We start from the raw sequence: 17240 nt of genomic DNA on the forward strand, positions 1-17240 counted from the left end.
AGGGGGGGTGCTATTACTCCCATTGTACTATATGTTATAGGTATATCAAAATATGCAGCAAAATAATTTTCTCGTAAAATTCATCCAAAAAACTAGGTTATCAGAGAACAAAAAAGAGATGAACCGAAATCATTTTTTTTCTTTAAATTGTCGATTTGAACTTGCACTTCTGTTCAGCTTTCATCAGTGAACGAGGAGTCAACGGATGAATAAAATTTGCAGTTGGAAGGTCGAAGTTCGATATAATAAATCGCACTGACTTCATTTCTCATTTTAAATTACAAAATGTAGGTAGAGGTACCAACTTTAGAGTGAATCGCGAAAAAAAAATGTTGAGAGGATATTGACAAATTCCAGCGGAAATTTTCATTTTATAAGCTGGAATGTCACTCAGAAAAATTTTGGCTTCGTAGGCGCATTTGGAGGGGAAATATTGGGCCTCGAAGAGGAGTGAGGAAAAATCGCGGAGGTCGCCTCTCTATTTTTTCCTACAAATTTTTAAAATTTCAACCCTCCCCCGCCCCTAAACATTGAATATGAAACTTGAAAAAAAAAATCTGTACACGTACTAACGAGTACTTATAGGTATAGACTATTTTCTGTGAACGTTTCAAAAATGTTGGGACAAACCCCTCCAGAAAGAGAGAATATTGAATTTCGAGCACGTATGGCCACAATAGGTACTCGGGTTGGGGTGGAAGGGTCAACTGAAAAAATAGTTTGGGATGGGTTTACATCAAAACTTCGCCAAAATGATCAAAATATATTCCATCAGTTCTCGAAATGATATCTTTCGAGGATTTAGCGTACGTAATCAATGTGTAATCTTTGAAAAGAAAATATTTTCGAAGCGCGAATTCGCTCAAATATACGCGATTTGCGAATTTTCAACCGTTCAAATAGAACTCTAACTAGTGGTTTGCATTTCGATGGCAACAACCCAAGTAGGTATCTGCAGAACCTCAAAATACAATCTTTCAGAAACTGGGCCATTTTTTCTAAAACAGGTTGTGTAGAGGGTACTAGAAAGAAAAAAATCACGATTCCTTCGATAAAATATATTTTTTTTACGTGCAATGATTCGACAAAATATACGAAATTCTTTCTGCCAGTTGCGAATATTTTCATTTACGTAGGTTCAAATGTTACACGTTGGTAAACACAGATTTTTCGAAGGTGGCGATTGTTTGCTTTTTAGTCACTATGCTAACACTAGAGCATCGTAGCATTCCACAAGTCTGTTGATTTACGAAACAACTGTGTAGAAAAGTTGCGTTTTCAAATGATTAAGAAACAACAGAAATTTACATACCTACGTAAAACTGAAATCATACTGAATAGATAGGTTCTACCTACCTAGATTCCATTATATATACAACCTACTCCTGAAAGAAACGAATAAGTGTTCTTTGAACGTGTTCGAGATACTGTTACAATAGCAAAGTTAATACCTATACGCTGTCAAAAGTACCTCCAGTTTTTCAAAAAACAGAAAAAAAGTTTCATTCGAGTAAAGTGATTTTGGTTAGAAGTATACCTATCCGCTGAACTTTGCAATGTTCCTTGTAAAAGTCATATTCTTTGTGTTTTTAGTTGCTGGTAAGTAACTTTTCCATCATTTTGTATTAAAAGCAACATTTGCAATCTTCAATAAATGTATTGCAAATTGCAGTAGGTAGATGCATTTAATCATTTTTATTTTAATTAAGAATATCCAACGATTAATACAAATTAATTATTTCGTTTCAGTATTGCACCTTGCTGTTATAAAAGGTAAGTGGATAATATCTAGAACGTTTCAGAAATGAATTTTTTTTTTTTTTCAATTTGTACATGGCGAATCCAAAAATCTGTTGCAAGCTACAGAACAGTTTGAATTTTAGTTTTCTACCTTAAGTTCAACTAGGTACCTACCAAATTTCGATATTTTTCATGGAAAATTAACCAGAATATTGTAAATTAAATTTTCGAAAATTCGTTTTCAAGCTGGTTAATTTTTCTTTCGTTTTTGCCCAAAAATTTTCCGCCCGACACTTGTTTTATCATACTTGGTCATTTTTCTCGGAATCATTTCAGTCGAATATTTCCAATCATCGAAAGATAATAAACCATACGAAGAGGTTATTTCTTTACGTGATTTTCGCGTTCCTTCTTGATCAATATTAGCCTATCTTTCATTTTGATAATTTTTTTCAACGAATAATATTCAAGATCTAAATGAGTTCCATTTATAGATAACAAGCAGAAAATACCCGTCCTTCGGACGGGAGGAATGGAGAGATGGGACTGTTTTATTCATTTATGAATGAATTAGAAATAATTTGGTTTTGGTACTCGTAATTATCTTATTTCATCTGATGTAGGTAATGCTACTAATGCCGCTTTTAAAAAAATGACCTTCTTGTAATTTTCAACATTGATTCTCCCAACTCCCGGGGTAAACTCTAGTTCCTAAGAGTACTCCATTCCTCAAGTCTTATCTCTGAACGTCTGAACCATTAGAATAGTTTTGAGACTCAAATTTGAAAATTCAAGTAGGTACCCAGCTACCTACATAAAATCTGACACATCATGAATCACCTAGTTCGTTTGAGCCCAAAAACTCGACAAATATCAACAATTTTGCCCCTCCCGCCATTTGAATATGTTATTTTTTTTTCAAATCACAGTCACATAAGGTAAAAAAGGTCATAAATGGTCACATAACATCATGACCGTCACAAAAAGTGCGGTCACAATCATGATGACCCGTATGATTCTTTTTTCTGGTGCATCGGTTCAGTGCTCTTTTTGATTTTTTTTAAAAATCGAATTCAATATGAGTGGTTTTACGTAAAATTTAGTAAAGGTGATAAAAAGTTGCCCAATTGCATATTCACGGCTTCTGGAGCAAATTAAAAATTCTGGAGAAATTTAAAAATCGCACTGGAGGCTCCAGATCGGTGGGAAATGGCGGAATTTGGTCTCGGGAGGTTTGTTGTGGACAAAATACAGCGATTCGCGCAAATTTCAAAAATTTCCTCGCAAATGGAAAACTTTTGATTTTGATTTTTTTTGGATTTTCTATTTTGAAAAAAGCTGGTCAAAAAACCACTGTTGAGGTGTCCGCCCCAAAACCGACTCAAATGTGGATAAACTCGTTAAACCGATCGAGTATAACACACAACTCAATTTTTAGCTGCCCAATTGCATATTCACGCCTTCTGGAGCAAATTCAAAATTCTGGAGAAATTTAAAAATCGCGCTGGAGGCTCCAGATCGGTGGGAAATAGCGGAATTTGGTCTCGGGAGGTTTGTTGTGGAGCTGCCCAATTGCATATTCACGCCTTCTGGAGCAAATTCAAAATTCTGGAGAAATTTTTTGTTGTGGACAAAATACAGCGATTCGCGCAAATTTCAAAAATTTCCTCGCAAATGGAAAACTTTTGATTTTTTTGGATTTTCTATTTGAAAAAAGCTGGTCAAAAAACCACTCTTGAGGTGTTCGCCCCAAAACCGACTCAAATACGGATAAACTCGTTAAACAGATCGATGTGTTCGTTTTTTTTTTTCAAAACCAACTTCCTTTTTTTAAAAAAAAATGTATTTTCAGGCCTTTCGTAATCAAATTTTCATAACTTTCGCACTTGCTCTGCTAGGGCCAATTTATTTGTTGTTTCACATTTAAAAAAAATTATATTTGGGCCCAAAAAAATCCATAATATAAAATGAACTCTTTTACATATAGGTTAGTCATATGTATAATATCAATAGGCGAAATTGGTAATTTTTTCCTGTAATAGTCGGCAAATTTTCAGTCGAACCTCCTCCCCCTATAAAGACTCCTAAAAAATTTCATTCTTAGAAACGGGGCCCAAATTTCATTTGGCCCAGGCCTGCATTGACTCTCGATTTTAATACACTGAAATGAAAAAATGTGAAATAAAATTAATCCCTTAATTTTTTTGCGCTACAAACTATTTAACATTTCAAAAATTTTCGTAAATACCTACCTACTGACAAAGAAAAAAATAATCGGCTTTTATTCGTAATGAAAGCTCAAATGCGCTCAGAAATTTGTCCCAATTTGTATACAAATTTTATTTCAACCTTTTTTCAAGTTTGAAGCAAAAGCGAACCATGTACAGTTGTACACCCTAACTTTCACCCTTGCTTCTTTCGGGTCAGTTTGTTTCTTGTTTTAAAATCACACTTGGGGCCCAGAAAACTGAAAAACAAAAATAAAAACTTTTATAAGCCATGAAAATCTTTCAAATCCTGAAGTCTTAAATACCAAAAAATGAACTCTTTGCATAAAAAACCTGGTATAATTTTTGAACTATTTTCATCCTCGCTTCGCTCAAGTCTGTTGGTTTTTTTTTTTTTTTCAAAATCAACTTCCTAATCAAATATTGTTTTTAGGCCACTCGAAAACAAATATTTTAAAACTTTCAACTTTGCTTCGTTCGGGCCAATAATACCTAAACCTTCTTCAAAATTTAATATCCTAAAAAAAAATTGTTCAAATTCTAAAATTTTATAAGCCAAAGCTAAAAAATTAACTCATTGCATTAGTAAAATGGTTTTTAGTTCTCTAAACCAACCTCCTTAAAAAAACATATTTCAAGGGCTTTTTCAAATTTAAAAAATTTCACATTTCAAGAATTCTCACAAATAACTACTGCCAATGAAAAAAAAAAAGTCGTAGCAGTCTGCCGCTACGTAAGAGCCAAATTTTTGTGCCAGAAACATTGAGGGCTCTTGAACTACTCGCACCCTCGCTTCGCTCCTGTGCTTCGCCTGTATTTGGGGGGACGTTGTCCCCCCTGCACCCCCTTGGGCTTCGCCCAATTACCTCCTGCTAATGTCTTTTTCTCGTGTTCTGCGCTTCGCTTGAACTACTCGCACCCTCGCTTCGCTCCTGTGCTTCGCCTGTGTTGGGGTACACCCCCCTTGGGCTTTGCCCAATTACGTCCTACGAACATCTTTTTTTCATGTTCTGCGCTTCTCTTGAGCTACTCGCACCCTCGCTTCGCTCCTGTGCTTCGCCTACCTTTGGGGGGACATTGTCCCCACTGCACCCCCATGAGCTTCACCCAAATTACTCCTTCCACAATTTCTTTCTTATGTTAGCGGGGGGACTCTGTCCCCCCTGCACTCCCCTTGGGCTTCGCCCAGCTCCCTCCTTCCGCTGTTTCCTTCCTATATTCGCGGGGGGACTCCGTCCCCCTTGCACCCCCCTCGGGCTTCGCCCAACTCTCTTCTTCCTCCTTCAAAAAATGTGGTAACAAACCTGTCTTGACTCTGAAACAGGTCAAATGGGGGTGGAAGGTTGAAACTGGCAAAAGGCACTTCGGGTACATCCTCCAACTGTACTGTGAAAATTTGAGCCCTCTAGGTCAATTTGGAGGGGCTATAGGCTTTCCTAAACATCCAAAAAACACGTTTGACCCTAGAAAGAGGTCAAATAAGGTTGGAAGGTTGAAACCTGAAAAAGGCACTTCCGATACATCCCCCCAATGTACTGTGAAAATTTGGACCCTCTAGGTCAATTTGGAGGGACTGTAGGTTTGGCTAAACGTCAAAATTTTCAAAAAACACGTAAAATCGATGAAAAAATCCACTTTTTTGACCCTGGAGAGGGGTCAAATGGGGTTGGAAGGTTGACACCTACAAAAGGCACTTCGGGTACACCTTCCCAATATACTGTGAAAATTTGGACCCTCTAGGTCAATTTGGAGGGGCTGTAGGTCTGGCTGAACGTCAAAAAACACGCAAAAAATCCACTTTTTTGACCCTGGAGAGGGGTCAAAGGGGGTTGGAAGGTTGAAACCTGCAAAAGGCACTTCGGGTACACCCTCCCAATGTACTGTGAAAATTTGGACCCTCTAGGTTAATTTGGAGGGGCTGTAGGTCTGGCTGAACGTCAAAAAACACGCAAAAATCCACTTTTTTGACCCTGGAGAGGGGTCAAAGGGGGTTGGAAGGTTGAAACCTGCAAAAGGCACTTCGGGTACACCCTCCCAATGTACTGTGAAAATTTGGACCCTCTAGGTTAATTTGGAGGGGCTGTAGGCTTGGCTAAATGTCAAAATTTTCAAAAAACACGTAAAATCGATGAAAAAATCCACTTTTTTGACCCTGGAGAGGGGTCAAATGGGGTTGGAAGGTTGAAACCGGCAAAAGGCACTTCGGGTACACCCTCCCAATGTACTGTGAAAATTTGGACCCTCTAGGTCAATTTGGAGGGGCTGTAGGTCTGGCTAAACATAAAAAAACACACAAAAATCCACTTTTTTGACCTTGGAGAGGGGTCAAATGGGGTTGGTAGGTTGAATCCTGCAAAAAGCATTCAAGGGGCATCCTCTTATTGTATGCTGAAAATTTGGACCCCCTAGCTCAATTTTAGGGGTGAGGGGGTCAAAAATAGGGGTAAAATGTGGTTTTTCCCAACTAAAATGGAGTGGGGATGACCTAGGAAGCTGAAATTTGGATATGTTGATCACAATGGAGGTTCTGACCTATGGTATGATTTTGGACCTTTTTCGTTCATTTGGGGCCTTTTTATGCCCCTTCCAAAAAATGACCTTTCTGTAATTTTCAACTTTGACCCTTGAAACTTCGGGGGTCAATTCTAGGTCCTAAATGAACCCCATTTCCCAAGTTTGACCTTATTTGATCAATTAGAACAGGTTCCAGGTCATAAAATGTAAAAATTCAAGTTTCGGTGAAACTTATATCTATATATAGGTATTAGTATCCAGACTTGTCAACTGTTGAATGGGTTAATTTTACTATACAAGTGGACTGACCAACTTGTCAACTATAGTTGACAAGTCATGGGTTAATTTTACTATACAAGTCAACTATGAGTTTTCAGAAACTTCCACCAGAGGTCGCATGGCTTAGAAATCAAGGCGCGAGGACGAACGCAGGGTCTACAGTTGATTTGTAGTGAGTAGAATGTGATGTGCTGGTGGAGATGTATGCAAATACATCGATCCTGAGTGTACACGACAACAAATTTGACTCGAAATATTTCAGTAGTTTATTGGCCCATTGAAAAATTAGAAACATCAAAAATTTTTATTTTGTTTAAGCTTTCTTGTGGTGCCTTAACTTTCTCAAAATTCAAATTACTTTGACTCCATTTTCAAAAATTTTCTTCAAAATTTAGCCTAAAAATCTGATTACTTTTTTCAAAACATAGATTTTTTAAATATTAGATTGAATCTGTAAATAAAATTTTGATAAGTGATTTAGAACAGAAATTATACCAATTTTAAAATTTTGTTCACTTTTCTGCATATATGCCAAGCATAGTTGACATGTCTGGTCGCGAGCAAATATATATATATAAATATTCTAGGGGGTAAACTCGTAACTTTTTTATAGATTAACCAGCAAACTCATAACGTTTTGACAAACTCGTAACCTTTTTAGGACGTGACTTTTCGATGAGGTGTCATATGAATCTACAAGGTGTGGGGAGTCTACTGGCAAAGTTTGAGCAGGGACGTGAGATTGCCGTTTATACACTTTCTCTTTTGACTCAATTTTCAAATGAGTGCATAGCCTAAGTATTATGTACAAGGACATGAGGAAAAGGTGTTTATTGCCAAGAATCATTTTTTACGTTTTTTACGTTCTTTTTGGTGATTTTGGTGGTTGAAGATGTCCTCTTTCACATGGCGTGGTCAAAAATCGTCTAAAATAAATTTTTGACTGCTCAATTTTAATTTAGAGTTGATTATACAGGTCCGAATTTTCGTGTTTTTCAGTCTAAACAGTGATTTTCTGGGAAAAGTATGCATCCTAGGAAAAAAATGCAATGAAGGAAATTGTAGAGAATAAAATTTTCTTTCTGCTCAGAGCTAGTTATTTTTCTGTGGGATGCTTTGTTAAAAATCTATTTGCGAAAAACAGAGACGTAAGGGACTTTTAAAAAAAAGCTTTTCTGAAAAATTGATGTTTCGGCAATGAGATACCTCTCCACAGGTCACCCAAAAATCAAGTTAACGAATATAACGCGGCCTAACATCGAGTACTATCAGGCCTATGGGGTGACGCGTCGAGCGCATGCACAGCAACGAAGTTATAGAGGGGTCTTGAGATTGCTGTTTATACAAAACGTTACGAGTTTGCCTGTATGTGGCTATATATAAATACATGTAAAAACCATACATTACGAGATCCGTTTTATATAAAATCGGGCATTGCGAGATCCTGAGATCCTTTTGCCGGATCTCGCAAGTTCTTTCATATGCCACGGTACTCGCGAGATCCGGGGGACCCTGTACACACATTTTCAGCCGGATCTCGTTTTACCTACTATTTATATACTTATATACAATTTTTGAAAATAGATAAACGACGCATCTTGCGAGATCCACCCCCAAATCACGTTCGGGCCGTTAGTGGATCTCGGTTTATGCGGATCGCGAAATTGATGGCGGCAATGCATAGAAAGGCACTGATTACACACTGGAACGTGCGTTCGAACGAAGTTGTAGGGTTATTATTTGAGTTTTTAGCATTTTTCGAAATTTTTTGGGGTGGATCTCGTAATGCCTGTGTATATGTCGGATCTCGCAATGTACTCTAAGACAGTATATATATATAAATAAATATATATATATATAAAAACTGACACACCGGGAATCGTCTAGTTTGAGCTTAAAACGTCAAGAACTATCAAAATTTTTCATCCCCGACCTTTTTATCCAAAGTTGGGCCTACCGCAATAGCCATCATTTTTTACAAAAATTTGGCTAATGAATGCATCGCAAGTATTTATGGTGTTACTGTACATCATCCGTATATGTAAACGTAAAAAATGATTTAAAAATGAACAAAACTTTGGATTTAGTTCCTACAAACAGCATAAAGCTGATTTTGTCAACTAGAAACAGCCTACCACACCATAACTTACAAAATACATGAGAAAAATCATGTTTCATTTTCATCTGACTGACTGATCTGACCATCCTTTTAAATCATTTGGATAATTCAGTCTCTGTTATTGTAATCCTAAGGTTGAAAAACACATAAAATAACCCAAAAATCCACTTTTTTGGCCCCAATGTTGAAAAAAATACAGAATTCACCTTTTCTACCAGGAAAGGGATCAAATGCAGTTGGAAGGCTGAAACCTGCAAAAGACACTTATGGTGCATACTCTAATTGTAATGTACACATTTGGACTTCACAGGCACATCCTCCCATTGTACTGTGAAAATTTGACCCTCCACGTCAATTTGGAGGGGCTGTAGGCTATCCTAAATGTTGGTTAAAAGTTGAAAACTAGGTCAATTTGGAGGGGCTACAGGCTTTCCTAAATGTCAAAAAAACACATTTGACCCTAGAAAGAGGTCAAATGGGGTTGGAAGGTTGAAACCTGCAAAAGGCACTTCCGATACATCCTCCCAATGTACTGTGAAAATTTGGACCCTCTAGGTCAATTTGGAGGGGCTGTAGGCTTGGCTAAAGGTCAAAATTTTCAAAAAACACGTATAATCGATGAAAAAATCCACTTTTTTGACCCTGGAGAGGAGTCAAATGGGGTAGGAATGTTCAAACCTGCAAAAGGCACTTCGGGTACACCCTCCCAATGTACTGTGAAAATTTGGACCCTCTAGGTCAATTTGGAGGGGCTGTAGATCTGGCTAAACGTCAAAAAACACGCAAAAATCTACTTTTTTGATCCTGGAGAGGGGTCAAATGAGGTTGGAAGGTTGAAACCTGCAAAAGGCACTTCCGATACATACTCCCAATGTACTGTGAAAATTTGGACCCTCTAGGTCAATTTGGAGGGGCTGTAGGCTTGGCTAAAGGTCAAAATTTTCAAAAAACACGTAAAATCGATGAAAAAATCCACTTTTTTGACCCTGGAGAGGAGTCAAATGGGGTTGGAAGGTTCAAACCTGCAAAAGGCACTTCGGGTACACCCTCCCAATGTACTGTGAAAATTTGGACCCTCTAGGTCAATTTGGAGGGGCTGTAGGTCTGGCTAAATGTCAAAAAACACGCAAAAATCCACTTTTTTGACCCTGGAGAGGGGTCAAATGGGGTTGGAAGGTTGAATCCTGCAAAAAGCATTCAAGGGTCACCCTCTTATTGTATGCTGAGAATTTGGACCCCTAGCTCAATTTTAGGGGTGAGGGGGTCAAAAATAGGGAAAAATGTGGTTTTTCCCAACTAAAATGGAGTGGGGATGACCTAGGAAGCTGAAATTCGGATATGTTGATTACAATGGAGGTAGTGACCTATGGTATGATTTTGGACCCTTTTCGTTCATTTGGGGCCTTTTTATGCCCCTCCAAAAAAATGACCTTTCTGTAATTTTCAACTTTGACCCTTGAAACTTCGGGGGTCAATTCTAGGTCTTAAATGAACCCCATTTCCCAAGTTTGACCTTATTTGATCAATTAGAACAGGTTCCAGGTCATAAAATGTAAAAATTCAAGTTTCGGTGAAACTTATATATAAATATATATCTATATATACAGGCTTGCTACAGCTTATACAGGCCCGTTTCTGGAAGTGACATCGACTATCCGAGACCCGACGCGACGTTCCGAGGCCCGTTAGCGGGTCTCGGAACGTTTTCCTATTAAAAACTATATTTTCATGATGTACACACTTCAGGGATGCTATAGACAAATTTTTGTCTGGGACTCACAAAGTAGGTATCATACCTACAGTATATACAGCTTACCTTACTTCACCCCACACAGAAACTTCATACTCGCGTCATTCCTGTATAAATCACTCCTTGGAGATCGCACCAACGGCTCTAGACCAGGCTTGATAGCCGCTAGCAAGGCGCATGCGCGAACGAATTTACCAGGCACTCTTTAAAATTTTTCTAAGTGTCAAAGACGCGGGCCTCGGATCGTCAGTACGATGTACTGGGTCTCGGATAGTAAGCACGTTCCATATAGATACTGTCTTATAGTACATTGCGAGATCCGACATATACACAGGCATTGCGAGATCCACCCCAAAAAATTTCGAAAAATGCTAAAAACTCAAATAATAACCCTACAACTTCGTTCGAACGCATGTTCCAGTGTGTAAACAGTGTCTTTCTATGCATTGCCGCCATCAATTTCGCGATCCGCATAAACCGAGATCCACCAATGGCCTAAACCTGATTTGGGGGTGGATCTCGCAAGATGCGTCGTTTATCTATTTTCAAAAATTGTATATAAGTATATGAATAGTAGGCAAAACGAGATCCGGCTGAAAATGTGTGTACAGGGTCCCCTGGATCTCACGAGTACCATGGCATATGAGAGAACTTGCGAGATCCGGCAAAAGGATCTCAGGATCTCGCAATGCCCGATTTTATATAAAACGGATCTCGTAATGTATGGTTTTTACATGTATATATATAAAAACTGACACACCGGGAATCGTCTAGTTTGAGCTCAAAACGTCGAGAACTATCAAAATTTTTGACCCCCGACCTTTTTATCCAAAGTTGGGCCTACCGCAATAGCCATCATTTTTTACAAAAATTTGGCTAAAAAATCGGCGTTTGTTCCAAATTCGTTCAAAAATTTGTCCCAATTTGTATACAAAGTTTTTTCAAGTTTGAAGGAAAATTTTGAAAATCAAATGTCCAGTGGACCATCTACACCTCAACATGAGTCTAGGGTCAAATTTCAGTCATTTTTATCCAGCCGTTTAGCCGTGATGCTCTGACAAAGTCTGTAGAATGTGGGATGGTTTTTTCCATACTTCTGGCAGCACTGCGAGTTCGCACGTTCTTACTTCTTCTTGTAGCTCCGCTTCAAAACGAAATACTCTTTCCTCTCACCCCTGAACTACTTACCACGCCGCATTGTCAACAAATTCGTACATTTTTCGGCGCAATCAACGTTGAATTTGAGCCCTTAAAATGTGACTTTTTGAAATTTTTTTTCTCCACAAACCATCTACATATTACTGCTGTAAATATGACAAAATTTTAAAAAAATCTGCTGAGTAGATTTGGCGTGATGCGGCCTCAAAGAAACGACAACTTCAATTTATATAATAGATTGGTGATCGAAATCGAAACTTCATCCCCATTTGATCAGGAATTAATATATAGCATTGCATAACGCACAAACGTTTTGAATGTTTTTTACTTTTCAGATGCTCTGGTTGCTGGTGTTGGCTCAAATGAAGCTTTGCTCGGCCCATTGTATCCGAAGTCGGACGATGACAATTTTACAAAGGTAGATAAGATACCTAAGTACTTACCATTGCACTAATTCTTTCAGAGCAGAACCGTCGAGAACAAGCTTTGTCAATCGACCATTTTTGAATATCATTTCATTTTGCCTAACAGGAAAAAAATATCTACTGCCTATTAACAAATTTCCACCCTCTTGACTTACGAAAATAATTACATGGATCCTCATTCCGATCCATGAATCACATAAACAAAAATAAATTTGAGTGCCTCGACCACTTTAATTAAAATGAACGAGGAGTTCAGATTGTATTAATCCATCAGTTTCATTAAAGAAAATTTTAGAATTGAACCGGCACAAAAGTATTTTGAAAAAGACACCTTAATCGATTGAATTTAGTCAAAAATATGGTAAATCCGAGCTTATGTAATGCATTTCATTTTACTTGCAGCGTTTTTTTTTATTTTTTTATTTTTTGAAAACTAGACATTCCTAAAATCCGGCGCGGCTGAAGGCTCTGTGAACGATAAAAAAACAATCTACTCCAAGCATCGAAAATAGAGCACAAACCAAATTTCAGTTTTCTAGGTCAATTTGGTGAAAATTGAATTTTTCGTATTTTTGGTCTAAATTTGAATTTTTAAAAATTCACCAAAAATCGAAAACTGAATTCCAGCGCCTGAAATTTTGGTTGGTGGTGTGTTTTGGAGTTCATTTATCAATTCTCTATCGTCAGGTCCAAAATTTGTTGTGGTGGTACATTATAAGTAAGGTGCACCGGGGCAAGTCAGAATGTTTTTTCGCAATTTCAACTTTGACCAGCTGTTACTCCCCTTCTAATGAACCAATATGGATCAAATTTATTATGTAGGTTTCCATAAGGGTTTTTAACCTATGGTGAAAATTTGAGCGCGATTGACACAGTAGCTTTCGCTCAGTGGAATAAAATATAAACTGTTCTGACTTACGCCACATTGGGGGAAGTCAGAATCAGGCTAAACTTTGCAGAGGCGTAGCTCACAAACAGAGCGTCCTAGAAAAATTGCATGGACTCAAAATTGTAGAGAATTTAATTCTCTTTGAGATCACTTTCATCAGATAAGCGAAAAACTAAGAGATAGAAAGTCTGTATTTGAAAACAAATTCAAAACAACAACAAAATACAATTAAACCAAAGACATCCAAAATGAAACTGCATCGCAAAAATTTTTACACCGTGTAGTCCGGCATATGACAATAGGAGTGATTGCACCCCCCCCCCCCCCGCCGATCCTCCGGGACAACTTTTTTCTTAAAGGGGACATCTTAAGGAAAATTTTAAAGCAAAGTTGCCAAAAGAAAAGTTGGCCTTACTTACAAAATGGCGGCCATTTATTGATTGACAGGACCGCCGAAATCGCAGATTTTGCGTTTTAACATAGGACTTGCACGAACTTTTTCAAACTTTACAAAAGTAGATCGAAAGATCATGCAAAAATTTATCACCTGTCAAAATTTCAAGTGCTATAGTGCGTTTTTCAATTTTTGGTGAATTTTTAAAAATCCAATTTAGGCCAAAAATGATGGGTAAAGTCAAAATTTTACCAAATTGACCAAGAAAAATGAAATTTAGAATATACCCTATTTTCGACATGCCTAATCGATTGGAAACGGTTTCAACTCGTTTTGAGCAGTTCTGGAGCCTCCAGCAGATTTTTGAAACTCGAACCCACAAAATTCCATCAAATTGGAGTTGTAAAGCTAAAATTTATTCTAAAAACTAATTTCAATACGCTACGAAGTACTGCAGATAAATTTTCGAGTCGTTTTGGAGCCCCCAGCGACTTTTTGAAAATTCCTGAAGCCTCCAGCAGATTTTTGAAACCTTAAATATTCACAAAATTTCATCAAATAGAGATGGAAAGCTAAAATTTACTCTACACTCCAATTTTAACACCCTCTGAAGACGACTTCAGGTGGGTTCAAGTGATTTTAGGGCCTCCAGCGACTTTTTTTGAAAATTACTGGAGCTTCCAGTAGATTTTTGAAACTTTAAATTTTCAAAAAATTTCATCAAATGGAGATGGAAAGCTGAAATGTACTCTACACTCAAATTTTAACACCCTCTGAAGACGACTTCAGGTGGGTTCAAGTGATTTTAGGGCCTCCAGCGACTTTTTTTGAACATTACTGGAGCCTCCAGTAGATTTTTGAAACTTGAAATTTCCCCAAAATTTTATCAAACCAAGATGGAGACTCGAAATTCATTCTGCAAACTAATTTCAATACGCTACGAAGTTGGATGCTGGTGAATTTCAAGTCGTTTTGGAGCCTCCAGCAACTTTTTGAAAGGTTGTATGACGTTTTTTTGGAAAATTGAAATTTTCTAAAAGTAGCTGGAAGCTTCAAAACCACCATATAGTCTGCGAAGTAAATTTCAGCTTGCCCACTTCATTTCATAAATTAATGTTGGGGAAATTTCAAGTTTCAAAAATCTAATGGAGGCTCCAGTAATTTTCAAAAAAGTCGGCGGAGGCCCAAAAATGACTTGCACCCACCTGAAGTCGTCTTCAGAGGGTGTTAAAATTGAACTGTAGAGTAAATTTTAGCTTTCCATCTCCATTTTTGATGAAATTTTGTGAAAATTTAAAGTTTCAAAAATCGGCTGGAGGCTTCAGTAATTTTTTAAAAAAGTAGCTGGAGGCCCTAAAATTACTTGAACCCACCTGAAGTCGTCTTCAGAGGGTGTTAAAATTGGAGTGTAGAGTACATTTCAGCTTTCCATCTCCATTTGATGAAATTTTGTGAAAATTTAAAGTTTCAAAAATCTGCTGGAGGCTCCAGTAATTTTCTGAAAAAGTCGCTGGAGGCCCTAAAATCACTTGAACTCACCTGAAGTCGTCTTCAGAGGGTGTTAAAATTGGAGTGTAGAGCTTTACATCTCTATTTCGCGCCTCGGGAGTTATAAGGTCACATCTCAAAAAAGTGAAATTTTACAGGAGAGTGATTTTCTTTTTTTTTAAAACTTGATTCATTATTTTTATCAACTTATAATATTAATTGTGAGGAATCAATAGCACCTCATTTTAAAGATCGGGTATCCTACCTTCATTTAGCATAAGAACACTTTGAAAAATAAAATCTTAAAGAGGAAATATTTCAATGTTTGGAAAACATTTTGAGTTATAACCTTTCATTAAAGTTGATGTGGAGGCGAAAGGAAGCGTCCAAAAAAAAAGTTCATGATAACAAAGTTGTTGAGAATTAAATTTCCAATCGACATAATGTTGTTAGTATTTTTCTAAAGTGCTTAGTTTTTGAGTTTTTCTCAAAAAACTAAAATTTCATGATATGTGCAAATTCATTTTTCTGAAAAGTGATCAATTTAGAAAAATTTTTCCATTTGGTACAAACCAATAAAAAATGCACTCCTTGTGACTATTTCTAACTGACAAACATTCAAAACAATCAAAACTATTTGTTAACACTTTATATGTACGAAATTTGCTCAAAAAAGGTGGAGTTTTTTGAGATGTGCCCTTACAACTCCAAACAACTTGCGATGTTGTTGAGATTTTGAGTTAGGCCATTTGCGTTTTTTACAAGATCTAGATGATGTACCCAACTCAAAGTGTAATTTTTGGTTGAGGGGGGTCATACAAACCCCAAAAATGCAAAAACATTAAAATCAATTTTTTTTGAGATGTGACCTTATTACTCCCGAGGTGCGATTTGATGAAATTTTGTGAAAATTTAAGGTTTCAAAAATCTGCTGGAGGCTTCAGGAATTTTCAAAAAGTCGCTGTAGGCTCCAAAACGAAACGACTTGAAATTCACCTGCAGTACTTCGTAGCGTATTGAAATTAGTTTTTAGAATAAATTTTAGCTTTACAACTCCAATCTGATGGAAAGTCACCTTTAGTAGCACTTCACCAGATATAAACCTCCTAGGAGCTAGAGCAAGTTTTCTAACTTACCCCGAATTCTGACTTCCCCCAGTGCACCTTACTTATAAGGATATTTCTATTGTCAGTACTCCACGTTTATTGGTCGCTTCAAAGCCTTTGGTCATTCTTCACGTTATAAAATGATTCAATACTCTGAAAAGTTGGTACTTTTTGGAGGTACTCGTACCTATAGACTTACCAAATTATCCTGATGAGTCCAGATACGCATCTCTGACCTCGCCAATTTCAAAATATTTACATTACCTATTCAATAACTAACGGATTTTTTTATTCGCTTTCATGGCGAGTTCTGAGATGTTATACCTACCTTACTCCAGTACAAATCGTAAGTAATTATTTTTCATTTGTTTCAGAGATGAACATAATGGAAAAACAGGAAAACTGTGTGACATACAGCATAAATAATGTAATATGCTTTTTACCGACATAAATAAAAGAAAAATGCAATTCATGTGTTGATACTTATTCATGCGTATTTTCTGTGGGTTATTGATTGCATTTTATACGGAAAAACTGAGAACTCATCAAATCTTTTTGGTACTGGTACTCTTTTTTTGATGCAACTTTTTTTCAAATCTACGTGATTTTTCTTCTTCTGAACAGTGTTTGGTCCCTTGATCAAAGAAGACGTTCTTCATAATTTACCTCAACAAGGTATTTATTCGGACTTACAATTTTAGTAATTTTTTTTTCTAGTCACAAGCTCGCATTTTTCGATCGTTCTCGGGCAAATTTTTCTGAAATTTAACCACTTAACGCTTGATAGGTACTGCAGAACGAGAATCGCCTTTTCACTTCTTATTTTAGGTTCATTTTTTTTTTTTTTTTTGAACGGAATTGATAAAGAATTGAAGTTTTGAGACTCTTGTACCTACTTCTATGGGACTATAGTTTTATTTTTTAATGAGGTGTTCAATGAATGCAAAATTCTTTCTACTCGATTGATGATTTTGAAGCCAGTAGGTCAGTGCGATCTATGGCTTTTCAGGCTGCATGTCAGAAAAGAATGTTAAAGGATGCGATATTTGGGAATTTTACTTTAACTACCTGATACTTATTTGATGATGATAAGAATAAAATAAAAAACTAACTACCAATAGTATACAAACATAGATTTTTTATCAGTGAA

General features: G+C 37.0%; 1 long non-coding RNA gene across 1 annotated transcript; it reads left to right on the forward strand.

Moving 5' to 3' along the window:
* The first annotated feature begins 1300 nt into the window (after nucleotides 1–1300).
* On the forward strand, nucleotides 1301–16595 carry LOC135838250 (uncharacterized). The gene is made up of 4 exons (XR_010557347.1): nucleotides 1301–1599; nucleotides 1750–1773; nucleotides 12124–12206; nucleotides 16465–16595. It is a non-coding gene; the product is annotated as an uncharacterized LOC135838250 (long non-coding RNA).
* Nucleotides 16596–17240: the final 645 nt, after the last annotated feature.

The sequence above is a fragment of the Planococcus citri genome, chromosome 2 (genome assembly GCF_950023065.1).
Source record: "Planococcus citri chromosome 2, ihPlaCitr1.1, whole genome shotgun sequence".
NCBI lineage: Eukaryota > Metazoa > Arthropoda > Insecta > Hemiptera > Pseudococcidae > Planococcus > Planococcus citri.